This window comes from Dinoponera quadriceps, unplaced genomic scaffold (genome assembly GCF_001313825.1).
Source record: "Dinoponera quadriceps isolate SergipeBrazil2010 unplaced genomic scaffold, ASM131382v1 scaffold3290, whole genome shotgun sequence".
In the NCBI taxonomy this organism is placed as follows: Eukaryota; Metazoa; Arthropoda; class Insecta; order Hymenoptera; family Formicidae; genus Dinoponera; species Dinoponera quadriceps.
The window spans coordinates 402653-407800 of record NW_014558496.1 but is presented as its reverse complement, the minus strand read 5'-3'; the positions used below and the strand labels follow the sequence as shown (position 1 = coordinate 407800).

General features: G+C 49.3%; 1 protein-coding gene across 1 annotated transcript in view; it reads right to left on the bottom strand.

The window, feature by feature from the left end:
- LOC106749890 (cysteine-rich secretory protein 2-like) overlaps window positions 1-5148 on the bottom strand; it is a 62636-nt gene that overhangs the window by 30743 nt on the left and 26745 nt on the right. The window lies entirely within an intron of this gene.

Below are 5148 nucleotides of genomic sequence, written 5' to 3'. Positions count from 1 at the left end.
GGGGGGGGGGGGGGGGGAGAGGGAGCTAAGGACGCGCCGTAAATATGTACGCGAACTTCGTAGAAACGCGTCCTGGGACGTCCGGGGATCCTTTTTCCCCACCCTCGGCCGCGCAACCCCGTCGAATTAATAGCCTGTGCACTACCGCGCATTCATTCATTCGATATTTTACTCGGCCCCGCATCGGAAAAAGTTTAGCGGCCGTTGGTTTTTCCACGACGACAAAAAGAGCCGGCCATCAATGGCTGTTACGCCGCTCCTCCCCGCCGGTCTCTTCGTTGTCCGTCGACGAGCGCGCGACAACTCGTAGATTTCCGAGTTGTTTCACGGTGGCGGAAAATTCACGCCACCTCGTCCCCGCGAAATGGCGGATGAAATCGGGAACGATCGACGGCGACAATTTGCGGATTCCGCGGAGAGGGCAGTCTTTTATCGCGATCGCGCCGGCACAGTTTCGCGCAGCCTGCCGTGATCTTCGGGCGAGGCAGCGTTATTGAGAAATACATGACGCGACGAGAAAACAACAAGCGGCGCGAACTTCGGCCGCGAGAACTTTTTAATTAATTCGCCGCCCGGCTCGTCCCGACGGAAATATCAGGAAATATGAATGCTTCTTTAATTAAAAATAATCTAGAGAAACATGAACGTTACGTGGCGCGCCGTGAATGAACTTACGAAAGTCTCGTCTGTGCCGCTCGTTCTTGCTGCAGCAGCGATCGTGATTCGTCACATTATCCTGCGCTCGTAATTTTAGAAAAGCATAGGAAAGAAGACGATGGGTAAAAATGGGCCGATTTTGGCCTCGAAGTGTAACGTAAGTTATATATGTAATTTTTTTTAGGTTTTTGGGTCGCTGAATACGCCGTAGCATTTTATCCGTTGAAACCTGTGGAAAAGAGGTGAAAATTCGCCTGAAAGAGGTTGAAGAGACTTGAATAGTAATTCGGTTACTGACGATTTTGTTCCAATTATTTAATTACTCGCATTATAGTTTGCTTTTGTCATTCTTTTCACTGAAAACGAAGGAAACACTTTAGAAATCCGAAATGCTGAAACTTGATTTCACTATGTCGGACTTAGCAGTATTTTCTTGATTTTCAGGGAAAAGATTCATAAAAGTAAACTACAACTACGCTGACTAAACACGCCTCTCTTAGAGAGGGTAGATTGGAAATTCTAATTGGTATCGTAGTGAGATACCAATTTTAGAACAACATTGAATATTCTAATTGAAGTCTATGCTAAATATGGGAAAATCTGGGAAGATTTCTACGCTAACACCCCGCCACTGAAGCGCACTCTCGAGATGTCGAAAACGGGGCGGGAGGAAGACGGGGGGAGGGGGGCGTCTTTAACCGTCCTGTGCTAAAATCGGCCACGGGTCCGCTCGTAATATATTCAGCGCGTTAATTTCAAGCAACGTGTGCGCTCCATGACGCGAACTAACTCGGGGTTAAAGGCGCGCGAGAAATTTCTGCGCCAGCTGACGATGCCGACGCTTAAATGATGTTTCGCCGCGCATGCACGCAAAACCACTGTTGAGCGGATACCCCCCCATCCCTTTCCCCCCATAAGCCCCGTATACAATCTCGAATCCCCAAGGCGCTCACCGCAGCAGCGCGGTAAATGGCCTGAGGTATCGCCGTCCCCGAACTACGATCAGGAGAGAGGAAAAGGGGTAGAAAAGGGGCGAAAAGGAGGGAGGAATATAGAGGAAAAGAGAAAAATTCGATATTGACCACTCGATCTCATTAAACAAATTTAACGCGCTTGGCTTTAGAAGTATTCTGTATAATTGGGTTTCGAGCTATTTAGTTAGTAAAATTGTTAACACTTATTCTAAAAGAACTGAAGCATCTTTCAGAATCCCATAAGATTCTTATTTGGATCTCTCATTATCTTCTCTATATATTAATGATGTTCAGAAGATGTTCAGAAACAAATTAAGCCCGTTGCTCGTAGAAATGTAAATCCTTTTCGTTTTCGTCACTTTATATATCTTCGTCTGCATTGTTCTCTTCTGTTTACACCAAAAAGGGAATCCTTCCCGTTCGTGCTAAAAACAAAAGTAAGGAAAAAATAAGATAAAAGAAGAAGGCCAGCATCGCGAAAGGTGAGGGAGGAGGGCGAGGCGAAATTGGAGCGAAACGCGCGTGCGGTGTCAAAATCTCGGGAGATCCCGGTCGACCAACGGAGAGAATGACGCGACCTGTGAAAAATGTGGAGTCACGTTACGTTAATCGCGTTCCCAACGGTCTATCGGCGCCGATTACGATTATCCTTAATTAAGCCCGCGGCGCAAATAACGCGCAGCCGCGGGTGGTGCAGCAGCTGGTTCTCTCTTTGCAGCAAAACGGGGCGCGCGTATTACGATGACGATCGACGACGACGACGTCGCGCGGGAAGCAAACAGCTGCGCGGAGTCAACGCAACGGCGCGAATCCTTTCTCGCCCTACACTCAGAGGAGCGAGAAGTCACGTTTCCCACGTCGGAGAGAACTATCGTTGCGAGACGCGCACCCGCCCGCCTGTGCGCTCGTTGCGCGCATTGTAGCGTGTACCGTGTGCAATTTGCTATTCAACCCCGGGATCTGTGTTTGCCGAATAGTTCACCCCGCCTCCCCCTCTCGCCGGTGCGGTGTGGCGGTACGTGTATGCGGCTGCACCTGCAACCCCCGATCGACGACGTGTGCAATTCCATCAGGCAACAGTCGAAGACGCGGCGTCGGCACTTTATCGCCCACTCCCCATCTCACCCCCAATCAACCCGCCGAGCACTCCCGATCGCTTCTCTCTCTTCCTTCTTGCTCTCTCTCTCTCTCTCTCTCTCTCTCTCTCTCTCTCTCTCTCTCTCTTTCTCTTTCTCGCTTTCTCTCTTGTTCCTTTTTCTTCACTTCCTCCTTTCCATTCTCGAGCGAAGAAGATGCTCGCGAGCTTAACGGGGAACGGATTGTACGGTGAACGAGCGGAAAGGAGTCAACAATCCGTCCGCGTAATTGGGTAACTCGAGAGGAACCCCGCGCGGAATGGAGTTTCCGCTCGGTATGGTGATCGTTGGCCCCCTCGAGGAAGAGTCCGCTTCCTCCTCGGTCGCCTCTAACGATAAGATAGATATCGGGGATTCGAGAATTTTTGCATTTCGAGTTGCAACCACCGGAGAGAAGAGCGTCTGGCATCGAATTGCGAGCTCGGTGATCTCTCTCTCTCTCTCTCTCTCTCTCTCTCTCTCTCTCTCTCTCTCGCAAGAGTTCGCAATCTCGGATCTTGTATGGAACGACTGCGAAAAAGCACACGACGGTGGGAAGAAATTAGAACGTTGGCTGCTTTTAGAAATAGGAACGATACCGAGACTCGGGGGGGGGGAGGTTGTGTGCACGTAAACCTACGACGAGGCTCCGACGCGCAAGGGAGAGGCAATCCCTGCAACTGTAAATGAGTCAAATCGAACGGGCAAAAGGAAGGACGGAGGGTGGGTTCGAAGGAAGACGAGGAGTAGTTTGGAGGAGAGAGAAAATAGCAAAGAAAGTTTTAAGTAGTTCCCTGAAGTTTTGCAATCGATACCGTCGCCAGGAACGACCGGATAAATTCGCTCCGAATCGTTTTCGTAAACTCGAGCGGGCCTGCGATTTATCGGGGATCACAACAACACTGACGGGCCATCGAATTAGCCGGACCTCCGGCGAAGTCCGGAATGTCGAGACGCTTCGACTAGGGTCGAAATTTGAAGCGGGAAACACGAGTGATTCGAGCGACGACGCGCGACCGTGTCGATCCGATCCTTCGCGTTCGACAAACGCGGCTGAAAATTATACGATTTTATCTCTGATTAGATATAGGAATTAAATGTAGAAAATTATATGCGTATTTAGAAATCATTATAGCTTCCCTCGCACGTATTCCTTGCAATTTTACCGTGTTTTCTAATAACGCAAGAATAAACATGTATTATACACGATTTACTAAAAGTGCGGAAATAGTGAAATATCTCGAAAACGAGGCAATTGGCAAAAAAAAAAAAGAACGATTCACAGACACAGTTGCAGGGTTTGGTGAGAGGGATATAAGAGTTAGTAGTCCCAATTTCTTTGTAGAGTTAATAACCCAAGGTGACTTTAAAGCTCGATATCCTACGTTCGAAGATAGTCTCGGCGCTCGGCTCGCCGGCGACACCTCCGCGTGTTACGCATAAACGATGATGACGCGCGGGCGATGTGAATTTCGGACAGTTCGGACGGAAAATGTTGATCGCATCTGGAGAAACGTTATAACGCCCTCTTGCTCTCCTCCCTCCCCCCTCCCTTCCGATCTCCTTCGAATTCGTTACGCGGCCACGGGTCGAATTTTCCAATTTCGTCTTTTAATCGAGCGGCGGGCGCGAGCTCCGTTTATTCCGGTATTTATTCGTCAATATCGCGGACCACGTATATTGCGGACCCGTATTGTACCCGAGAGATTAAAATTGCGATGTATTACTCCTATCGAAACTCCGGGTGCGGACCGGAACACCGTGAATGTATCCTGCGCTTCAAAACGCGGCGCCGGTCTCCATTCGTGCACCGCTATTGTGATTTATGGCTCGTGTAATGCGAATCGCAAATTCACCCGAGAACCGAGAGAGAGAGAGAGAGAGAGAGAGAATCGTTTGTCCTCGAGCGTAAACAGCATACCGAGCTTTTTACCGAACGAAGATCACTCCATCCGGTGGTCTCGCCCTTCGCGCCCGGTCGCGACAACAACGTTCGATTTGGATATTTTTTTTCCATTTCGGATTTCTTCCCCATCGGCGAGGAAGAGAGATAGATCGGAGCGGCGGTTCGGCACGATTTGAAGAGGAAAAGTAAATAAAAATTCTTCCCGGACGGGACGATTGTATGATTTCGCGTCGCGCTTCCCGCTGAATATTATAAAACAGTTCCCTTTAAAGCTCCAGCTGGGAGAGTGAATTTTTTATTACGCCCAGAAGTTATCCAATGAGTTTCTCTTCACGCGTGAAAAGTTTGGTTCGGTAAACCGCGAATGTTAACCGAGCTGCGTTTGCATTAAACATTCGGCCTCCTCCCCTCCCGTCCTTCCATCCCCTGTCCGGTCACGGTGTGAACAGAAAGGAGAAACTGTCCCTTTCTTTCTTCTCTCTCTCTCTCTCTCTCT